Raw genomic sequence first — 24276 nt, forward strand, 5'->3', positions numbered from 1 at the left:
AGTTAAAGGATCCATATGAAAATCCCTTATCTAATTAAAAAGACTTATAAGTCAAATTACTTATAATTTAGTTGTAATTTAGTAAGACATATAGTAGAAAGCAGGAAATTATGTAAGAAAACAATAGGAAAAAGGAAAATGCCTCCTAGTTCAATTGTTTCTACCACAATAATTTTTTGACTCTAGAGCAAGACTTATACACATGGAAATGTAGAGCACAAAGGATAAAGAGAAGATATTAAAGGTTAGACAAAAAAAAGTTCCCTTTGCTCATTCTTAGGAAAAGGATATGCTCCAATAAAATGAATATGTAAACAATTATGAGATAAGACATGGGATTCCTGAGAGATGGGCAAATGTAGATGATGATAAAGAGAAGCCCCAAAATGATAAACATGCAATAGACCTAGACAGCAAAGAGTTAATCCAAGCAGTAGGGTATCCTGAGGAGGAAAAGATAAGTCACATGACGTAGCTGGCTTTGTGAAAAACAGTATTGAATAGCTACAGATCTCTGGGTTTATCTGAGAAGAATTAGAAAAATAATTTAAAAGATTACACAATTATTAACTCTTAAAACTGTATAAGAAAAAAATGTAATTAGAATATACTATTCAACTAAATTGTGAACACTATTTTCCTAGTTAAAATAACATATATACCCTAACTTTTATTTCATTCAGAATCCTGATAGACCAATTAAAGGGGAAGCAAAGGAATTAGAAACTTGAGATAAGCAGGTTTTATGGTGCAAAAGTTAAATGTTTCTGAATCATAATCACATAGTATCTAGAATATAGAAATAAATACCTATAATGTAAATTGAGTTCCCTGCGAAGCTAACTTTGAGATAGAAGTTAGCTTGTAGTTTATTAAGGAGTACTCTTAGGCTCAACATCTATGGAAGAAGAGAAAAGAAAACAGGATTGGACAAAGGGAAAAATTAAGCATCAATGTACTTCAATCAATCATCTCAGCTAACCCCGTTCTGAAGATGGGATGACCATTTAGAGCAGTATGAAGTTAGAGCAACTCTTTGGAACAGTCTTGAAGTGTTGGGGGGGAGGGATGTGGCAAATGAGGACTTCATATCCATCCATTCTCCCTGTTCCACCCCATAAATTAATCAGTGGATACAGATTAACCAAGGAAAGGGCATGATCTTAGGACAAGCAGCTCTCATAACTGAGGCAGTTCCTGGAAGAGGTTAATAAATGAAAGCTATCTGTCAGTGGCACATCCAGCATCTGAGTAATAATTCCTTATTTATGAAGGGGAGTCTGCATAACCAACCACAGCCTCCACCACAGCAGTGTAAGTTTATCATTTGAAAATATCAAGGTAAGTATCTAAAGAAACACTTAAAAGAACTGAAAGTTGTTGCATCTGAGAAGCTAGTCCTATGATATAGGGAATGGTTAAAAAGAAATGTCCTATCTCATAAGCCCAATGGTATTATTTGATTGTTTTTATTCTGTATTTACTAGCCAACAAAGATAAAAGTGATAATTTTTAAGAGCAGGACTCACAAAGAAAATGTAAACATAAATGTATATATTTAAAGATAGATAAGAGGAAATACTTCAAATTTCATTGTTAGGATAACATGGTGGGAATATAGTTAGATACAAGAATATAGGTAGAATACAGAAAAATATCCACTCTTCGAGATTTCTATAAAGTCATTTATTATAGTTTTTAATTTAAAAAGATAATTTATAAACTTATATAAATAAATCAATGCATTTGTAAAATTTGCTATTTAAAATAAATATTTATTTACTTCTTTATTAAAGTAGATTCATCTACATTTGTTGTATCCTGCTGGAGTTTCAGATATGGTTTTGAAAAATATACAACAATGTCTATCTTTTTATATATCCTCCTAATTATGAGCATATATATATACATGTGCGTCTATATGTCTATCTATCTGTCTGTCTCTCTAAGGCTTATCATGGTAAATTAGAGATCAGATAACCCAGGAAGATATGAAATATGTTTTACTTTTACCTTTACCTTTACATATCAAGCTATAAAATATCTATCTGATTGAAGTCATCTAAAGTTCTCCCTTCACCACTTAGAAAATTCTTATTCAGCTATAAGGTCAAACATAAAAGCCATTTTCCTTCCAAAGCATTCATATATATTACTCCCTCCTCCACACAGATGTGATCTCTTTGTCCTTCACAGTAAGCATAGAACATAGCAAATGTAGATGGCTGATAATCTGAGCTTCTAAAACGTATTTGATTTGGAGTTCCCATCACGGCGCAGCAGAAATGAATCTGACTAGGAACCATGAGGTTGCGGGTTCGATCCCTGGCCTCACTCAGTGGTTAAGGATCTGGTGTTGCCATGAGCTGTGGTGTAGGTCGCAGACGCAGCTTGGATCTGGCGTTGCTGTGGCTGTGGCATAGGCCGGCAGCTATAGCTCTGATTCGACCCCTACCCTGGGAACCTCCATATACCTTGGGTGTGGCCCTAAAAAGACAAAAGACCAAAAGAAATAAAAAATAAAACTTATTTGATTTGGAAAAAAAAAAAATCCGTCAGAAGAACCTATTTTTTTTCTTAATTTTATTAGAGTATAGTTGATTTATAATGTTGTATTAGTTACAGGTATATAGCAAAGTGAATAAGATATACAGGTATATAGACGTTTATCCTTTCTTTTTCAGATTCTTTTCCTATATAGGTTATTAGAAAATACTGAGTAGAATTCCCTGTGCTATACAAGTAGAATTCCCTTGTTGCTTATTTTATAAATGGCAGTGTGCATATATTAATCCCAACTACCTAATTTGTCCCTCCCCCACAACAGTTTCCTCTTAAGTAACCATAAGCTTGATTTCAAAAACTGTGAGTTTGTTTCTGTTTTGCAAGTACCTTTGTATATTTTAGCAGTGCTTATCAAAACTACAAATTCTCCAGCCTCTGCCCTAGGGGGTCTGATTCAGTACCTGTGGTACTGGGGCTATGAATCTGTACTTTAAGAGATTCCTCAGCTGAATTATTATGATCAGGAAAGTTTTGTGAAAGTATAATAGTATAAAAAGCAAATAGTGGGAGTTTCCTTGTGGCATAGCAGGTTAAGGATCAGGCTTTGTCACTGTAGCAGCTTGGGTTGCTGCTATGGTATAGGTTTGATCCCTGGCCTGTGAGCTTCCACACACTATGGGCATGACCAAAAAAAAAAAAAAAAGAAAAGAAAAAGGAAAAGCAAGTACTTTAGAAGAAAAGAGATCTGTGCTGTGTTCTAATCAGAGCTAGGATCACTAGCTATGTGACACCAAACTAACTCAACTTCTCAGTTTTCTCATCTGTACAATAAGCTTAACTTCATTTGTTAAATACTATGTATTAGGACCGAGAACAGAGACTAGCACTAAACAGCACATGGCAAATATTCTTATCTTTCTTTTTAACCCCTCCTCCACCCCATCTCCATCGAGCATGTACCATCTTACTATATACCTAATTATTTATAGCTGTGTTCACTGCTGAATTATGAAATCTACAAGGACAGCACCACATTTTTATTCTTGGGTTCCTTAGTACCTATCATTGCACCTGGCACATGATTGGTGCTCAAATACCATGGAATGAAATGACCAGGAAAATATCATAATCACCAGTTCCAGTTCTTTGCCCAGATTTACTATACTGACCAATCTTTTTCACTCCCTCCCACTCCCAACAGATTGCATGTAATTGTGTATTCCTTATAATAAAATTAGAGAAATCAACACTCTTGATACGTAAATAAAAATAAATTGGTTATAATTATAGGAAAATTAGAATAAAATTTAAAAAGATGAAAGGAGTTTGAAATCATTCTCTATAATTACTTCTTTGTGCCATGAAAATGTGTGGTTTTCATTTGTTTTGTTTTTGGCCATGCTGGTGGTAGCATGTGGTTCCCTGACCAGGGATTGAACCTGTGCCACAGCAGTGACCCAGGCTGCTGCAGTGACACCAAATCCTTAACCTGCTATACCATAAGTGAACTTTTGGATTTCACTGTTTTAATCTGCCATATTTCTGAGTAACAAATATACTTAGGTAGGCATTTAGACATTCCTAGAATAGAAATGATCATTAGGGTAAGTCTAATTTAGTTTTCTGCTGAAGGTGATAAGGACAGCTCATTAATTTCTTCTAGTATAGAAGTCCCTTTCACTACTTTAAAATCTTCTCATGATCTGGAAGGTACTGCCAAACAATAGGATTCGAATGAGAACATAAAGACAGGGAAATTTTATGAAAACCAGTTTTCAAATAACATGTAATCCAGTCTTTGAAAGAAAATATTTTTAGTGAAGTAAAAATGAACTGGTTCGGAGTTCCCGTCGTGGCTCAGTGGTTAACGAATCCGGCTAGGAACCAGGAGGTTGCAGGTTCAATCCCTGGCCTAGCTCAGTGGGTTAAGGATCTGGCATTGCCGTGAGCTGTGGTGTAGGTGGCAGACAAGGCTCAGATCCTGCATTGCTTTGGCTGTGGCATAAGCCAGAGGCTACAGCTCCAATTGGACCCCTAGCCTGGGAACCTCCATATGCCGCGGGTGCGGCCCTAAAAAAGACAATAAAATAAAATAAAAAGAACTGGTTCATTACTTATTAGTAGCCAATAGATGTAGAAGGATCACTTGGCAGTTTGATTTTTCATGTATGAAGATGAAAATTAATTGTTGTGCTAATGTTAGGTTCACAAATATATTTTCATAACCTCTTCCTATTCAAAGTACTGTTATCTCTGGAAGCTCTTAAAAAAAAACCCAGAGGGTGGGGAGTTCCCATCGTGGTGCAGTGGTTAACGAATCCAACTAGGAACCATGAGGTTGAGGGTTCCATCCGTGAGCTGTGGTGTAGGTTGCAGACGTGGCTCGGATCCTGTGTTGCTGTGGCTCTGGTGTAGGCCAGTGGTGTAGGCCAAGAAATGGCAAAAAGACAAAAAAAAAAAAAAAAAAAAAAAAAAAACCCCAGAGAGGCCAAGACTGTAGCCCCATGCTCAGAGAAACAGCATGCAAATATTGTGCCTGTCATTTGCTAACTCATTTTATGTATGATGACTCATCTTCCCTGTACTTGTCTTAGATTTGGAAGTTGCATAGCCAAATACTTAAGTTTTAGATCTTCAAAAATACATGAATTAGAGGCCAAACCTGAACACTTAAACTTAGTCAGTTTGGACAAGTAATTAGTATCACTCAATCTTCAGTTATTTATTTCTGGAATAAACAATGTTAATGTCACAGGATTTATTTGAGGGTTCAATTAGATATGAATCTGTTAGAGCCCTTCCATTTCCCTGGCTATTATTATTAATTATGTTCAGTCAAAACTCCAGGAGATTAGCAGATCAAACTTCATTTTTTGATATGCATTCCCAGTTGTCTAAACTTCCATGTGCAAACTTTTACGTACTGCTTACTACTCTCAAAGTACTGCACTAAATTTTTATTTTTCACAACAAAGCCATTAGGTAGGTAATCACCATCATGTAAGTGAGGTAACTGAAGCACAGAGACATGAAGTATCTTATCCAGAGGCAGGTATCAAGCTGTGATTTGAACTCAGTCTGTTCCAGAGGGTTTTCCCTAAACCATAACTTTAACTGCACCCTGCTTAGTATAACCTGACTGAGAACAGGTAAAGCCCCAATATAAACTAAATTTATCTCAATTTAGAATTAGAAGGGGAAAAAAATCATACTCAGATGAAATAACCTCTACAAAAAACTTCAAAGAAATCCTGCATCAAAGACTTGGTTAAGCCCTGATGTATCAGCTCCTTGAATGTTTTGCACTTCCTTAGAAAGCTTGCCCTTGATTTGTAAGCAAGAAATATGAACTGACTACTCTGAAAACCCAAATCAGGAGCAGCTGGTTAAATTTTGGGAGATTTTTTTCCTTCTTTTGTTTTTGCTTTTCCTGAAAACAAATGCCAATAGCAATAATTTGCTAAATATTTTTTAAACATAGACTCTTAGTTTCACAGCAGTATACTGTTGTGACTAAAGATTTTGCTCAAAAATTGTCTAATTATAATCATAAGTGAATGCCATCTCATGACTCAGAAAGTTGTTTCTTTGTTTTGACTTTTTCATGAATTATAGACACTTTTATTACTATGTCACAGGTAACAAAAGCAGTCTAGCAAGGTTAAATGACTTGAATGGAAGTTAATATTACCAGCCCTTACATTTCTGTACCCAAAAAATGGCTGACAAACATTAGTCCTTGTGCCCTGGTTTTAGACCCTCCAGTATCTCAAAAAGACATTTGGGAATATTTGCTTAATCTACCTTCATTCTGACATTAAAAGCTGTCCTCTGGAATTAATAATTAGTAACAATGTTATAGATAGTCTGAATCCAAATATATCCTCAAGAGCAAATGCCTTTTTTATTAGATGAAAAAAATACATTTAGTGTTTTCAGTCATATATTTCTGCAGTCAAAAGTGTGTAGCACACTTACATATATTGGCAAATATATTCCAAAAATTCAAAAGCATGTCATAAAATGTCCACTCAAAACAAATTCCACTCCATAATCATACAAAATGAATCAAATCACCCTTGAAGTTTAATAATACCTCAATACCACGTGTTTAAAATTAGTATACAATGTAGATAACTGTATGCAAAGCATTACTTTTGCTTATGATATTTTTAGGCAACAATAAAACATAGATTTTTTTTTTTATTAACTGATCAGGAAAGCTTGACCAAACAAATAAACAAGAAAAATCATTCATGTAATACTAGCACATTTAAAATTGCACTTAGGAGTTCCCGTCGTGGCGCAGTGGTTAACGAATCCGACTAGGAACCATGAGGTTGCAGGTTCGGTCCCTGCCCTTGCTCAGTGGGTTAACGATCCGGCGTTGCCGTGAGCTGTGGTGTAGGTTGCAGACGCAGCTCGGATCCCGCATTGCTGTGGCTCTGGCGTAGGCCAGTGGCTACAGCTCCAATTCGATCCCTAGCCTGGGAACCTCCATATGCCACGGGAGCGGCCCAAAGAAATAGCAAAAAGATAAAAAAAAATAAAGACATTTAAAATTGCACTTAAATGGTGGGACAATAAATATTTTGGTAACCAGGAAAGCACTGAGAGAACTCAGAATGGACTGCTTCCCAGTAAAAACTCCATTGATAGGCAGCAAACATAAGCCTCAAAAATGACAAGGTTAGGGAGTACGTTAGAAGACATTAAACCAATCTTTTAAGTCTCAAACTTGGACACTTCTTAAAAATAAGCATCAGGCTGAATTCCTCCTCTCCAACCCTACAATCAAGCCTTCCTAGAGTCTCTCTCTCTCTCTCTTTTTTTTTTTTTTTTGTTTTGTTTTGTTTTGTTTTGTCTGCCCCAGAACATCTGCAGCAGGATTCCTAACCCACTGCTCCAGTGGGAACTGAACCTGGTCCCAGTGCTGCAGAATGCCTCATCCCTTGCACCACAGCAGGAACTCCTAGATTCCCTCTTAAAAGGGTGTATCTTCCTTTTTCTTTTTTTTTTTTCTTTCAGTTGTTAACACCCTAAGTTAAGATCTTTCACCTGGTTTCTGAATCTTGGAATATTCTCCCAGCTGGTTCCCGTTTCCATTTTCTCCCTGAAATAATCACACTGTTGTTTTCTGAATCTATCACTGATTTGCTCAAAAATGCCTCACTGATTGTTAGCTCACAAATTTGGGAATACCCCTGGGTGAAATTCAAAACTGGCCCCCCAACAGGGAGGGCAAGGAGAGACAGAAGAAAGAGGCAGGTCACTCCGGCTGGGTAAGGCGGCAGGTTTCACGGGACTTACCTAAAAGGTTGTCTCCAGCGGCCAGTGGAGTAATCTCAGCACCCGCGACCAGAATCTTAAATAAACCCAGGGGTCTTCACTGCGTTCAGTCACGTATTCAGAACAGATGATTTCAAAAACATCTTACTTTCTCAGGGCTCTGTGTTTGAAACCGCTTCTAGCATGGAGAGAGTTGGAGGACAAGGACAGCGGGAGCCGGTCAGAGGCCGCCAGTTTCGCCAGTTTCCCGCGACCAGCTCTAGGGTCAACTGGAGGTCACATCCTCTGGATGACCTCCTCTAATGCTAACAGTGTTTTCTTCTCTGAATTCAACATCCTTCACAAGTATCTCCAAGCCACACTTTTTACCTTTCACTACTTACATTCTTGTACTTTATACTCCAAAACAATGGATACTTTGTATTTTCCAAATAGTCTATCCTCATTCTCCTTCATGCCTATAATACTCTTTATCTAGAAGTCACATATCCTCCATTGGCTTGCCTATTAAAATCTGAATTATTCTTAATGGCATCCACTATATTTGCTCCTCTGGCATACATTTCTTTTTCTTCTAGTCCCCAGTTGCACTTTTGAGAACTACTTCTAGCCCCAGGGCAGAATCTTGATAAGCTGTTGATCTCTGCCTTCCTTTCCTCTTGCTAGAGGGACCATTCTGTTTCCAATTTAGGCTGGATAGATGATCTACTCCTAGAATTACAACCAGGATTAAAATCTGTCAGATATCAGCCATCACTAACAGAACTTTATACAATCATGGCTCATTGATTCCTGATTTTCAGATGTGTGAAACTATTCTGGCCCCTATCTTTTGAAAATTGGCTTTTCTACATTTCCTTCATTTCTGTAAATCATACTTTTTTTATAATAAAAATTTGTTATAAAATTAACAGGATCATGATGTATAGCTTGAAGTCAAGGTACTCTTCATCATTACATCATATTGGTCCTTTCTCAAATAATACCTCCTCTGTAAAGATATTTATGACCCAGAAAAACCAAATTTGACTTTTCATAGATGAAAGAGTGGCTGATGGCATTCTGGTAGTTGAGTAAGCACAGGAACTATACTTTCACCTTTTATCACCATTACCCCGTATACAATGCCTCCCTTCCACTTTCAGGAATTCCTTATGTCCCTGATTACGGAACACTTCTGGTTCAGTACCCCCAAAATATCAGCCTCTTGGTAGGGTCAAGGAGATAAAATCCCTAGAGTACTTGGACTAGGGATGAACACAGGGGGTCTAATTACTCCTTACACAGACTTTCAACTGCTCCTTGCACTCCAATGTAAAGACTTCGTGAGTCTTTCTAATGCTCCAGAATTACAAATCCTTTTGTTTCTCATTGTTTCCTCTGCAAGAAATTAGGTTTCAGCTTTGTCCTGCCTGCCAATCACTAGCAACTGATCCATCTGCTTTCAGTCTCCCAAAATGTTGTTGACATCTCTATATTACTGCCTTCAACTTTTCCCTTACCTAGTCTTTATAAGTTTATCGCTTTTTGAAAAATTCTTTGGTCTGTACCCATGGCAAGTGGAAGTTATCAGGCCAGGGATCCAACCCACACCATAGCAGTGACCAGAGTTACATTGGTGACAACTCCAGATCCTTAACCCACTGAGCAACCAGGGAACTCCTTTTAAAAATTATTTTTTGTCATATAAATATATTTTGTGAAGGAAGCAAAAATAAACATTGTTTTCAATCTACCATGCTTAGTCTGAATCCTTTTTTCTTTTTTCTTTTTGTCTTTTAGGGCCGCACCAGCAGCATATGGAGGTTCGCAGGATAGGGGTCAAATCGGAGCTGTAGGCTCTGGCCTACGCCAGAACCAAAGCAACTCAGGATCTGAGCTTCGTCTACGACCTACACCACAGCTCACGGCAATGCCAGATCCATAACCACTGAGCGAGATCAGGGATCGAACTCACGTCCTCATGGATGCTAGTCGGGTTCATTAACCATTGAGCCACAACAGGAACTCCTTAGGTTGAAGTCTTGAAAGTTAACTTTAATACTAAAATTTTCATCAGTATATTGTAACACTTAGAAGCATGGCCTCTGGAGTGAGACACTTCTGTGTGAATCCAAGCTTTACAGTTTACTAGCTTACTTATTTACCAATTTCTCTGGATCTATTAAGAATTTAGATTTGTTGTAAGGATTAAATGAGAAAATATATCTAAAGAAATATATTAAATATATCAATGCCTAGAAAAATCTCACTGAATGTTACCAAGAGACCCTGTCATGTATACAAATAACATATTTTAAGTATTTCTTTTATGCTAAGCAACTTTGATCTTTTAATGATATAAAGAGGCATATTTTATCATCTCCATTTTAAATAATATCTTATGATCTACATAACTAATGATAACCAAGTTATGAAATGCAGAATCTTCCTGGAGAAAATCAGAGAAAGCCTCTGTTATTTACTTGAAATCAATGTTTTCTCAGGTCTAAACTTTTCATAGGAGAACGTTAACATTTTGTATCTGTCATTTTTTGTTAATCTTAGAAAGTAATAAAAAGTGTAAGTATGCTTTGGACCATCAAGCATCATCTTAAAAGTATGAGAATTCAGTGCTTGGGTTTGCAGGGTTTTTTCTAAGATGTCTCTGGTATTAGGTAGTAAAAATGTTATTGTCAGGATTATGAAAGATGAAAGACAGCAGATCTATTATGTGGAAAATGCATTTTATATTAACTTGGGGCCAGGTAATGTCAAGACACACTCCAAAAGGGAAAGTTTCAACAGTAGATACAAGAGAGACAAGGAGAGAGCAAATTTAACCATCACTAAAACCTCAGAAATATAATGTGGGTGTGAGCACTCAGCACCTTATTCACATTGCTGTCAGCACTGAGTTCCTACAAAATTATAATATCATCTATAAAATTAAGATAGGTTATTTGAATTTCTTTTTTTTTTGTCTTTTTTAGGGCCGCACCTCCAGCATTTGGAGGTTCCCAGGCTACGAGTCTAATCAGACCTGTAGCCGCCTGCCTACTCCAGAGCCACAGCAACGCAGGATCCAAGCCGTGTCTGCGACTTACACCACAGCTCATGGCAACACCAGATCCTTAATTCACTGAGCGAGGCCAGGGATCAAACCCGAAACCTCATGGTTCCTAGTCAGATTTGTTAACCACTGAGCCACGACAGGAACTCCTAAATTTCATTGGTTTTCAAGCCTTGGTAGCATTTAATCTGCAAAAATTAATTTTGTAGTTTATAAGGATAATAAGTATAGAATGGGTATTAATTTTACATGTATATAACACAATAAAAATAATTTAATAAGAATAATTTCTTGACTTACTTCACTCAGGACTCCATGTGTCCTGGTCAAGGAGAGAAGAAGGTTGGGCAAAATTACTAACAATTTTGAACTATTGGTTGTTAGGAGTAGGAGCTTCCAACAACACCAATCACCTTGACATGGAGAAACAAAGGATGAGTTTAAGATGCAACAGCCAGAAGACAAGGAAGAAGAATATGGGCATGGACTCGGAAGATGCCAATGGTAACTGTAATACTTTAGAGCCAGAAGGGGAATGGACAAGGCCAAGAGTTATTTTATTTTATTTTGTCTTTTTGCCTTTTCTAGGGCCGCTCCTACAGCATATGGAGGTTCCCAGGCTAGGGGTTGAATCAGAGCTGCAGCTGCCAGCCCACACCAGAGCCACAGCAACGCGGGATCTGAGCCACGTCTGTGACCTACACAACAGCTCATGGCAACGCCAGATCCTTAACCCACTGAGCAAGGCCAGGGATCGAACCTGCAACCTCATGTTCCTAGTCAGATTCATTAAGCACTGAGCCACGACAGGAATTCCAAGAGTTATTAACGCAGACTGAGGCACATTATGTGTGAAAATACCTTGCCTGTTGGATGTCCAAAAAAATAAAAATAAATGAGTGCGAGTGCTTCCTGTGTTTCTCCTCCCTCAACTTCTACATCCATGTCATCTTAGGAGCCCTAACATCCTAAAATTGAAACCATGACCATTAATAAACATCTTTTATTTCCCTAAGTCTTGAAAGCTATGCACTATTTTCTTTAATTCCAAATTATTTTAAAAACAGAAATTTTGTAGGGATGGATGTTGATATCCTTTAGTCCAATATTTGGAGTATATATCACTTAATCCTATTTGAGTTGAATTGTTTTGTTTCTCATAAAGTTTTTCAAGAAATTCTATTACCTAATGGGAGCCTTGGAGAAGGCTATAAATAGCAAATTACATTAATAATAAATTTTTAAAATAAGTGACAAATTTTATAAACTTTTCTAAAACTTGCAATAGATACTTTGTTATTATTAGTCAGATAAAAAGTTATATTAATTGAAATCTTCTCTTTCCAAATTTCCAAATGACACAGGGCAAAGGCTTTTGTCATCACAGATTTAAGATTTTATAACAAAAGTTCTTATATTTTTCCTATGAAACGAAATCTCAGAATCCTAAAATATAAAAGCTTTAGGAATATGTGGAATTTAACTACCCTACCCTTACACACATATTTTGTTTTCAGAACAATGTTGCTCCTTTATTTTTTATTTTATTTTTTGTCTTTTTAGGGCTGCACCCGCAGCATATGGAAGTTCCCAGGCTAGGGGTCTAATCGAAGCTATAGCTGCCGGCCTACACCACAGCCACAGCAATGCAGGATCCAAGCCATGTCTGCGACCTACACCACAGCTCATGGCAACACCGGATCCTTAATCCACCGAGCGAGGCCAGGGATCAAACCCAAAACCTCGTGGTTCCTAGTCAGATTGGTTAACCACTGAGCCATGAAGGGAACTCTAATGTTGCTCCTTTAAAAAAGAAAATACTTAAACATCTTTAGGAAGTTCAGACCCACCAACTGTTATTCATTCCATTAAACTTCTTTAAAAGCTTCCATCAGAAAGTTTGTATTTGAATTTCAGTAGGAGCCAAATGTATGACTTTAAAAACTTTTCCCACTCAGTATGCATTATCATATTTACTTTTTAAATTTTTTTAAATTTAGATATAATTATATAATTAGACTATTTTCAGGTGTACAACATAGTAGTTTACTATTTGCATATATTTCAAAATGATTACCACAATAAGTCTAGTTAGTATCCATCATCAGGCATAGTTACAATTTTTTCTTGTTATGAAATGTCATACTTTAAGTTGTAATCACTATGCTGTAGCAAATAAAAGTGGATAAAAAAATAATAAAGTTGATTTGTATGGGGCTAACTGTGCAAATGCTTTTATATGCTACCTAATTTGATAATGAGAAAAAAATGTTTAAACAACTGTTTTGACTGGGGAATAATTTTTATTTTACAGTTTATATGAAAATAATAAGTAGTTGATGCACTCTATTTACAAAGTTATGTCACAGGAAAGGAGCTTCATAATATTTTTGAGGAATTTTGTATAATTGTTTTTATGTTGATAACTGTTTTACTGGTTGAATATTCCTATTATCAGGATAAGAGTGAAGGGAATATATTTTCTGAAAAAAAAAGAATTTTTAAACTAGACAGCTTAGAATAAATAAGAGAGATTTCACATTTGGCACTTGAGATGATTTTGGTGAAATTCATTTGCATGTGCAGTATGCATATACAAATTTTAATAAGAAAATATCTTAGTTATCAACTATACTAAATGTGTATTAATTATATTATTCTTTTATATTTTATTTGTAAATGTATTAAGGGAAACATAATGTTAAGTCAGGTGACAAAGGCACTAAGTTTTTTAAGCCCCAAATGATGAATGCAGCATGTACATTTGGCATATCCTATGGAAAACACAAACAGAACTGTTATCATGACAATTTACCTGCAAAATATTAGTTGACACCATTCTTTGTGCTTAAACAATAATGTGCTCTGTCATTATATTTTACATGCATAACATATTTTCTTTTTTATTTTGTATAATATGAACCTATGGCTACTGTTGGGATAGTTCTAATTTCATTACATTATTATTATTAATTAAATTGTACACGAAATGCTTTTTTATGTTAGCTCTATCTCACGTGATATTTGTAAGATGAAACAACGGTATTATTCAGGTGGATTTCCTTATATATGTCACACACAAACATATTCTAAGTAAAATGGTGTCTTTCTCTTGCAAATATAACGCTGTTTACCCATTCTGATATGTTTTAAACTTTTTTCCAGAAATGGGGACAATAACAGGTTGCTGCATTTAAAGTATTTCATTAGATTCTAATTGTGATTAAGGGGTATATTTGCATCTTACCTTATGGGTATAGTTTAAAGATGTAAAGTAGCCCACAAGGGACCTCATTAGCATGGTGATTACAAGTTAATCAGTAATACTTAAAATAAGGAAATAATGAAACAAAAAAACAAAATTTAATGCATTAATTATTAGAGTTTCCTGGCTTTTAAAGTTTTAAAAACTATCAGGCTAATGTTTGGTGCTTTTACTTTCTAAATTATGCTTTCCTGAAGGTATAATTTTGTACTTTCAGGTAAAACTAGTGAGGAACAGTTGTCATTGGGTCATTTATTTTATTGAGGTTTTTTCCTTCAACTCAATAAACATTTAGAAAATGAGTATTAGGAGCAAGGCACACTACTAGGCACTGTGATGAATACAAATGCAAGGAAGAGTGAAGCTTATATATAAGAAAAGTCAGGAAACCAAACAAAATAGAAGTTCCATATGGAAAGGGAGAGAAGATTTGGATGGGGAGATCAGAGAAGGATATTAAAATACTAGGATTCAACCTAAATCTTGAAGAAAAGAATGCCGAAGGCAGATATAGTAAAACAGCATTCAGGAAGAAGAAATACTATAAGCAAAAATGGAGAGATGAAAATTATTCAGTCATAGTTAAGAAACATAGAGCAAAATTAAATTTTTTAGAGAGCCAAGGTACTTACAGAAGAATGAAAGGAGATAACCGATAAAGAAAAATTGGGCCCAGATGGTAGAAGACCTAACTGAATACAATTTTGAGGAATTTGAACTTTCATCTCTAAGCAGCAAATGTCCACTAGAGGGTGTTGCTTTTAAATAAACAAGTTTTATACTTCACCAATTTTTTTTAATAGCATATGTTCACTTTCAAAAATTTGGAAAATAGGAGTTCCTATTGTGGCTCAGTGGGTTAAGAACCCAACTACTATCCATGAGGATGTGGGTTTGATCCCTGGCCTCACTCAGTGGGTTAAGGATCCAGCATTGCTGTGACTGTGGTATAGGCCAGCAGCTGCAGCTCTGATTCAACCCCTAGCCCTGGAACTTCCATATGCTATAGGTGCAGCCATAAAAAGAAAAGAAAAAGAAAAAAGAAAAATAATTTGGAAAACAGAAAATAAAATATAACTCTTTGTACCACTTAGAGTCATTTAAGTTTTTTCTACTGATAGAAATGATGGACGAGCAGAGATATAAATGAATCACACTGGAGTTTTAGAATAAGATATGAACAAGCCAGTGTGAAGAACATAAGCGTGCTACAGCTTCCTTTTTTGGTTTGAATGTGAAAAGCAGGCCTTTGAATTTTCGAGTATTTGTATTATATATTTTACATATTTTCCAAGACACTTTCACATTCATTTTTATCTTGCTGCCATGAAACATGGAACAGGGCTACAATTAACATTATATCTTAGTGAAAAATTAAGCAACTTTGCTTAATTCAAACAACAAATTAAGTCAGAGTCAGATTAGAATTCAGGTTTCCCAGCACATGTTTCAGTGTCCTTACCTTCAGTCCTTATATTAAAACACTAGAATAAAGACATGGAATAGAAGTGTTTGACATAGTATTCCTTCATGTAATCACCAACCCTTCCAGAGCATCTATTAGTGCCAGGTGCCAAGGTATCATGAGTATAAGAGGTAAATTAGATGTGACCTTGTCTCAAGGTCCTTAGCCTTTCATGGAACAGTCACAGTAAATATTGCAGTGAATATTATTGAACACCGTCTCTGTTACATAGTACTGAGTCTTATTTTATGTAAAACTATTTTTCTTCTGAAGAGATTTCAACATGAGTAGAGTAATACTTCAGATTCCTCTTTGCATCACTCATTCACACCAGAGGAAAAAGATTTCTCCAATTAGTAAGCTTTGAAGAAGTATGACTGAATTCTATCTGACCCTGTCATGGAGCCAGTCTGCCAAGCAGATGGGTGCAGTCTCGTTTGCTCTCTGTTGTGGAGTGTCCCCTGAAGGGGAAGCCTACAGTTATTTAGTTGTGCCAGTGATTGTATTGGTGACTCTAATTCAGGGATGAAATACTGGTAAACACACCTGGTTGCAGATCTTCCCTCCTTCAATTCTTTTTTTTTTTTTCATTTTTTTAAAATTTTATTGAAGTATAGTTGATTTACAATGTTGTGAGAATTTCTGCTGTACAGCAAAGTGATTCAGCCATAGACATATACACATTCATTTTCAGATTCTTTTACCGTAGATTATCACAGAATATTGGGTAGAGTTCCCTGTTCTATACAGTAGGTCCTCATTGGCCAATCATTCTGTACACCACAGTGTGCATATGCCAGTCTCGAACCCAGTCCATCCCTCCTCCCAGTCCATCCCTCCCCTCAGCCTGCCCCTTTAGTAACCATAAGTTTATTTTGTTTTCAAAGTCTGAGTCTGTTTATGTTCGGCAAGTAAGTTCATTTGTAGAAATAGGGCTGCAATGAACATTGGGGTGCATGTATCTTTTCAAATTATGGTTTTCTCTAGATATATGCCCAGGAGTGGGATCACTGGGTCATATGATAGTTCTATATTTAGCTTTTAAAGGAACTGCCATACTGTTCTCTTTAGTGGCAACACCAATTACATTCCCACCATCAGTGTAGGAGGGTTCCCGTTTCTCCACACTCTCTCCAGCATTATTGTTTGTAAATTTTTTGATAATGGCCATTCTGACAGGTGTAAAGTGATTCCTCATTGTAGTTCATTGTAGTTTTTATTTGCACAGACATTTTTTTTATTTAATGATACATATTCTCTCATGATTAAACATTTTTATATCACTGCATTCCTCTGTAGAGATGTACCTTCTTTGTGCTTAGCTAAATATCAATTTCTACCTGCCAGACATCGTTCTAGGTAAAATAGGCAGAGAGCAATATTTTCTCAAGGAGAAGATTTTGTTGAGTAACAAATCTCTTTCTTCTCAAGGAGTTGGCATTCTAGTGGGAAGAGGGATTTTAAAAACCAAACAGGAGTTCCTGTCATGGCTCAGCAGTAACAAACCTGAGTAGTATCTATGAAGATGCCGGCTAGTTCCCTGGCCTCGGTCAGTGGGTTAGGGATCCAGCTTTGCCCTGAGCCATGGTGTAGGTCACCAGCTGTACCTCTGATTCGACCCCTAGCCTGAGAACTTCCATATGTTACAAGTGCAGCCCTAAAAAGCAAAAAAAAAAAAAAAAAAAAAACAGACAAAAAACAACAAAATGTAAAGAAGTGAAGTAGCAGAATTCCTGTCAAGGCGCAGCAGAAATGAATCCGACTAGGAACCATGAGGTTGTGGGTTCAATCCCTGGCCTTGCGCAGTGGGTTAAGGATCTGGCGTTGCCCTGAGCTGTTGTGTAGGTCGCAGACGTGACTCAGATCCTGTGTTGCTGTGGCTGTGGCGTGGCTGTGGCCAGCAGCTACTTTTCTGACTAGACCCCCAGCCTGGGAATCTCCATATGCCCCAGGTGCGACCCTAAAAAGACAAAAAAAAAAAAAAAAAGTGAAGTAGCGAATATGAAAAAATAAACAGTGTGATAGAGGAGGAAAGAGAATCTTCTTTAGTTCAGGAGGAGGAAATGGTTTGAGATCTGAATGATGAGAATGAATTAATCAGGGGAAGATCTGGAGGGACATTGATATAGACGGACACAATAGTCACTGCAAAAGCTTTCAGCTAAGAATAAAAGTGGCCATGGGCAGAGAGTTAGTTTTTCTCACATGCAAGGAAAAACTGAGGGATTTCTAAACCTGGGAATGAAGAGTTAAACTTTAGAGAAAAAAGTCACTCTAGGTTCCACAGGGCATCAACTTCAAGAAGGGAAGAGTAGGAGGCTATTATAAGAAGAGCTACAATAATAGAGATGAAACAAACTGGCAATTGTTGGGAAATCCTTTGGCCATAGTTTTATTCTTGTTGATGAATTGGGTGTGAAGTTTTAGATGAGATATGAAGTTTGACTCCAAGATTTTTAGCTTGACCACTCATTTGAAAAATCATTTTTATAAATTTGGAGTCATAGCTTTTTGTCATATTTAATTATTGTCCCCTCTTTGTAGTTCGTCCTATAATTTTCTTTGTTATTTTTGAAACACGGAGCAATTTAATTTTAAGGAGTTAAATAAATAAATCTTTTCCTTTACTTGTTTTGCTAATAAACATTTTTTTTTTTTTTGGTCTTTTAGGGCCAAACCCACAGCATATGGAGGCTCCCAGGCTAGGGGTAGAATTGGACCTATAGCTGCAGGCCTGCACCACAGCCATGGCAATGCAGGATCTGAGCCATGTCTGCTACCTACACCACAGCTTACAGCAACACCAAATCCTTAACCCACCAAGTAAGTCCAGGGATTGAACCTGCATTCTCATGGAGGCTAGTCAGATTTGTTTCCGCTGAGCCATGACAGGAGCTCCTGTTTTGCTAATAAATTTATAAAGTGATTTGCTACTTTCAAATTTTGCTAATTATTCACTGTTTTCTTTTGAATATAAGGTCCTATTTTTACATGTTTGTAATATGTCAGAAATTTGTGAGTAAGATGTGAATAAGGGAAGCTCCCTCCCTTTTACCCAGTGGCTGTCTAGTTATTAGATAATCCATCCTTTATCCACTGACTAAAATGCTGCTTTTAGAAAACACTTAGTCTTATTTAATTTGGGTCTATTTCTGGAATTTTCATTTTGCTCCTTTTATTTGCCTGAAGTTGGTCTGGTACTGAATTATTTTCTCAATTATTGGATATTTATTATATAGTTCAATATCTAATGAGGAAAATCTGTCCTCATTACTCATATTTTTTGAAATTATCTGTTACCCTCTCACATTCCTTCTTTCAAATGAACTGAAAATCCTGTTATCACTCAAGAAAAAGAAGTTTAACACTTGATAAACTACCAAATTTTAGCTTTATACTATGATTGGAATTAAAGTAAATTTTGGAATACAGCATATTGCATAGAAGTGGCATAGGTGCATAATAAGAAAAATATAATTACTTTCTTCTTTATCTTGGGCAATGCCTTTGTGGTAAGTTCAAGTTCTTGTCTTAAAAAATACTTCGGATATCTAATATGTTTTGTAAAAGAAGTGATATTGCAACAGTTTAATTATAAACATTTACATTTTACAACACCAAATGATTTTTGACAAAGCACCCGTGCATAATTAGCCCATTCTTTTAAACTCCCAAATCACATTTCTATTTTCTTCAAAGGAAAACATAATCTAGAGTTTTTTTCTTTATCCTGTATTTTAAGCCTGATACAAAATCTAACATTTAAATATGTCTTCATTGCCATGTATGCTTTTTGAGTTTTCAATGCAAGATTTTTTCTAAAAATGCAATTGTATGACTTTGATTTGTTTTCACACTTTAATCTTTATTTTCTTATAAATCACACCTACCCTTCTTCCCAAGAAAACTCTGAATGCATTATTACTTCCTATATTTGACATGTATTACCTAGAAAATAAAAGAATGAATTTCAAAAATCTTGCTTAGATCCACTGGGGGAAATTGCAGCAGCATATTTTGCATAATTCTAGTTGTGAAAGAGAATTTGGTAAACCTGAAACAGAGTGAACTAAAAAGTCCCAATGGCAATGTCAAGGGAAGCATGGATATCTTAGGTTGAGTTCAGATTTAATAATATCCAAGAAGTTGAAATGTATTAGTGTTCTTACAATCAATCATTATCTTCATGGGCTTGCCCTCCTTTATGATATGTTTTTAGACAAGTCTTCAGTTTGACATATCCACACACTCTATACTTATCCATTAAAACAAGACAAAGGTGCCAAGGACATTTTTCACTGAACCAGAACAAAATATTTTAAAGTTTGTATGGAAGCACAAAAGACCCAGAACAGCCAAAGCCATTCTGAGGGGGGAAAAAAAATGGAACTAGAGGAATCAGCCTCCCTGACTCCAGACTATACTACAAAGTTACAGTCATCAAAACTGTATGGTACTGGCACAAAAACAGATCAGTGGAACAGAATAGGAAGCCCAGAATTAAACCCATGCACCCACAGTCAACTAATCTATAACAAAGGAGGCAAGAATATACAATGAAGAAAAGACAGTCCCTTTGATAAGTGGTTCTGGGAAAGCTGGACAGCTACATATAAAAGTGTGAAATTAGAATACTTCCAAATACCATACACAAAAATAAACTCAAAGTGGATTAAAGACCTAAATATAAGACCAGATACTATAAAACTCTAAGAGAAAACATAGGCCAAACAATTGCCAACATAAACCACAGCAGTATCTTCTCAGATCCACCTCCTAGAGTAATGACATAAAAACAAAAAGAAACAAATCAAACCTAATTGAACTTAAGTTTCTGCACAGCGAAGGAAACCCTAAACAAAACAAAGACAGCCCACAGAGTGGGAGAAAATATTTGCAAATGAAGCAGCTGACAAGGGATTAATCTCCAAAATTTATAAACACATCCTACAGCTCCATACCAAAAAAACAAAAAACCCCATCAAAAAATGGGCAGAAGATCTAAACAGACAATTCTCCAAAGAAGGCATACAGATGGCCAAAAGACACATGAAAATATGTACAACATCACTAATTATTAGAGAAATGTAAATCAAAACCACTATGAGGTACCACCTTACACCAGCCAGAATGGCCATCATCGAAAACTCTACAAACAATAGAGGATGTGGAGAAAAGGGAACCCTATTACACTGTTGGTGGGAATGTAAATTGCTGCAATCACTGTGGAACACAGCATGGAGATTCCTCAGAAAACTAAAAGTAGAATTACCATTTAATCCAGCAATCCCACTCCTGGGCATCTATCCAGAGAAAACCATGACTCAAAAAGATACATGTACCCCAATACTCACTGCAGCACTATATACAATAGCCAAGACATGGAAACAACTTAAATGTCCATAGATAGAAGAGTGGATAAAGAAGATGTGGTACATATACACAATGGAATAGTACTCAGCCATTAAAAGGAAGGAAATAATGGCATTTGCAGCAACATGGATGGACCTAGAAATTATCATGCTAAGCGAAGTTAGTCAGGCAGTGAGACACCAACATCATATGCTATCACTTAAATGTGGAATCCTAAAAAAGGACACAATGAACTTCTTTGCAGAACAGAAACTGACTCACAGACAATGAAAAACGTATGGTTTCAAAAGGAGACAGGTTGGGGGTGGGAGGATGGGCTGAGGGTTTGGGATGGAAATGCTATAAAATTTGGTTGTGATGATCGCTGTACAACTATAAACATAATAAAATTCATTGAGTGAAAAAACAAATAAAATAAAATACCAAAAAAAGGAAGAAAACAAAAACAAGAAAAAGGTATGAAATTGTGTTCAGATGAACTGTTCAAGATTCCTCCTACTTTCCTTGCTTAAGTCCACAATTGTCTTTTACTAAACTCTTGACTGCAGCTCTATTATTTATTTTACAGTTTGGCTCTTCCTTTTTCGAATTAGCTTCTGCAATGAGTTCCTCCAGCTTCTAATTTTTGTCTTCCAATTTCTCACTCACTTCAGATACCCTCACACAGGATTCACCATCTTTATTGACCTACCATAGCAATTGCCGGCCTCAAATCTCTAACCATATGGGTATTACGAAGATTAACTAATACAATAATAATAAATATGAAGCATTTACCACCATATAAAGCACATCAAAAATGCTCAGTTAGTGGCAATTCTTACAAGCTATACTGCTCTGCAATAACAAGTTGTAACATAGAAACAAACTAAATCAAGTGATTGCTTTTCCTACCAATAGCTAAAAAAATAGTTTGGCTAATTTTTAATTTTATTTAATTGACTAAATATTTAGTGTCACAAATAGGATCAATGTAGGAGTATGTCAGCTGGTTGTTGTTAATGTTCATTATGTTTTGATACAGGGACAACTTTTGCATCTGCACACAGAAAAGAAGAAGCCAGTAGAGAAAAAAGTTGAAGATAAGTGGGGTGACCATATGTCCCATTTTGCTGGTGACAGTGACAATTTATACCTGCTCTGCTAGCGGTATGAATAGTGCCTAATACGAATAGTGCCTAGCTTCACTCTCCACCATGGAATTGTCCAGTTGAAATTGATGATGGAAATGTTCTATCTCCAGACCATCCAATATGGTAGCTAACAGCCAATGAGGCTATTGAACATTTGAATGTGACTAGTGTAACTCAATTTCATTTAACTTAAATTTCATGTGGCTAGTAGGCTATTACATTGAATAGTGCAGCTCTAAAGTATAATGTTTAGGGTGATAATATTATATGGTCATTCTAATGATAAGATGTATTTCGTAGATTGAAGTCCGTTAGGTCATCAGAAAGGAAATAATCTAAGTGAAAGGATTAGTCCTAGAAAAGCAAAGAGAACTTCCCTCTTCACTAGGAGGAGGAAATATGTGACCATATATGGAAATTTTCAGATGGATAAATGGATAGTTTAGAAAGCTCATGTCAAATTATCTTATTAAAGTAACCAAAAAAAAGAGATATATCTTCTGAAAGTGAAGGAGAGGTGATTTGGAATCACAAATTGCCACATATCCTAGGAAAAAAATTAAAGTAGGAGGTAAACTTTCCTAGCTGTGATAATAGGACTTCATGTTCTTCCCATGTTTCTCATTCCTTCTATGGTTTTTATCATTTACTCTCTACCACAGTTCAAATATTCTATCACCTCACAAGTTGTTCCTAATTAGCATACAACCAGTAAAGAAAAAAAGTGACCTTTTCTTGACTAATTTTCCTCCTTCAATTCAACAAGAGCCTGTGAAGTACTGTGCAATTAATAAGGATTTAGAGAGAAGTAAAGGTCTTATTTTATGATTTAAAAGAGGAATAATTTCACAAAGATCAAACTAGTTATAATTCCAATGATAGTTAATATGTATCCTTTAGTGTAATACCTGATGAGCCATTTTCTACATTTTAAGAGAATAAAAATCAAATAATTGTGGCTATTTGTATTATGTTTGAATGTAATTATTCATCAAATCATAATGAGGAGTGACATACAGACCTAATTTATTGCTGTAGCACTTTCCGACACTTAAGTTTGACTAGTTTGTAGTTTTTTTCTTATTTAAGAGGAAATAGAATTATTCAACTTCAGATATGAAAAGTTATTTTTAAAGGCTTCAACAAACAGTTGCTCTATTTTAACTTAAATTTATTGTCCATCAGCTGAATATTCATAGAACTTTAATCTATATGACTCATAGATTACAATCTTAATATAGACTGTTTTATGTTTAATGAGAATCCCATGAGAATTAGTGATACATATTTTATTGCAGCAGAAGGGGAAAAGACATTCTTAGTTTGCTTGTTTTCTCACCTTTGTAAATCTCCAGACAGGCTGGCAAAAATGACATTGCTGTGTCTCATAAAGAATAAAAAAAAAAAAAAAAAAAACCACTGGGCCTAAAAACCACACAGCTGGTCTTTTCAATTTTCTTAACTAGTGAATTGGATTAACTGCATGATTCAAGTCAATTGATTGTGCAGAAATCAATGGCTGAGAAGGCCAGATCTTCTCTCCTGGCTGGCCTCTTCCTAAGCCTCTGAGCATGTGATGTTCACTCAGTGCACCATCAAATTTTAAAATAAATTACTTCTGAATGCTAAAGTTATGAACTTCAATGGATGATAACTGTCTTGAAAATATCCAGTAAATGAGTAGCAAAATATAATTTAAAGGCTTGCAGTAAAATATAGAATTTATTAGACTTTTTCCAATCATATTTATTGTTGAAAATCTAGAAAACAGAAATATAAAAAAGAGAATAAAATACTGTAACTCAGCCACCTACTATTAATGCTATGGTATGTATCTTTAGAATCTTCAAGCGTGTGTGTGTGTGTGTGTGTGGGTGTGTGTGGTGTGTGTGTGTGTGTGGTGTGTGTCTATGTGTGCGTGTGAGTGTATGGTAGGGAGAATAATGTCCTCCTTCCACCGCCCCAACGATTTCCACATCCTAATCTCTGTAAACTGTGAATCTGATATGTAAAAAGTCAAAGGGGAGTCAGCTTGCAGAAGGAATCAAGGTTGCTTGTCATCTGCTTTTAAAATAGGGAGATGATGCTGTATTGCTTAGGTGGGTCCATGTAAGGGCAAGAGTCCTTAAAAGTGGAAGTTGAAGACAGAAAAGGAGGAAAGAATGATGTGATAAGAGAAGGACTCAACATGTTT

The 24276-nt window shown here is 35.9% G+C and overlaps 1 long non-coding RNA gene across 1 annotated transcript; it reads left to right on the plus strand.

The window, feature by feature from the left end:
- LOC110257010 lies at window positions 1221-11392 on the plus strand. Its single transcript, XR_002339136.1, has 2 exons — window positions 1221-1341; window positions 11231-11392. It is a non-coding gene; the product is annotated as an uncharacterized LOC110257010 (long non-coding RNA).

This window comes from Sus scrofa, chromosome 15, assembly GCF_000003025.6.
Source record: "Sus scrofa isolate TJ Tabasco breed Duroc chromosome 15, Sscrofa11.1, whole genome shotgun sequence".
Lineage (NCBI taxonomy): Eukaryota > Metazoa > Chordata > Mammalia > Artiodactyla > Suidae > Sus > Sus scrofa.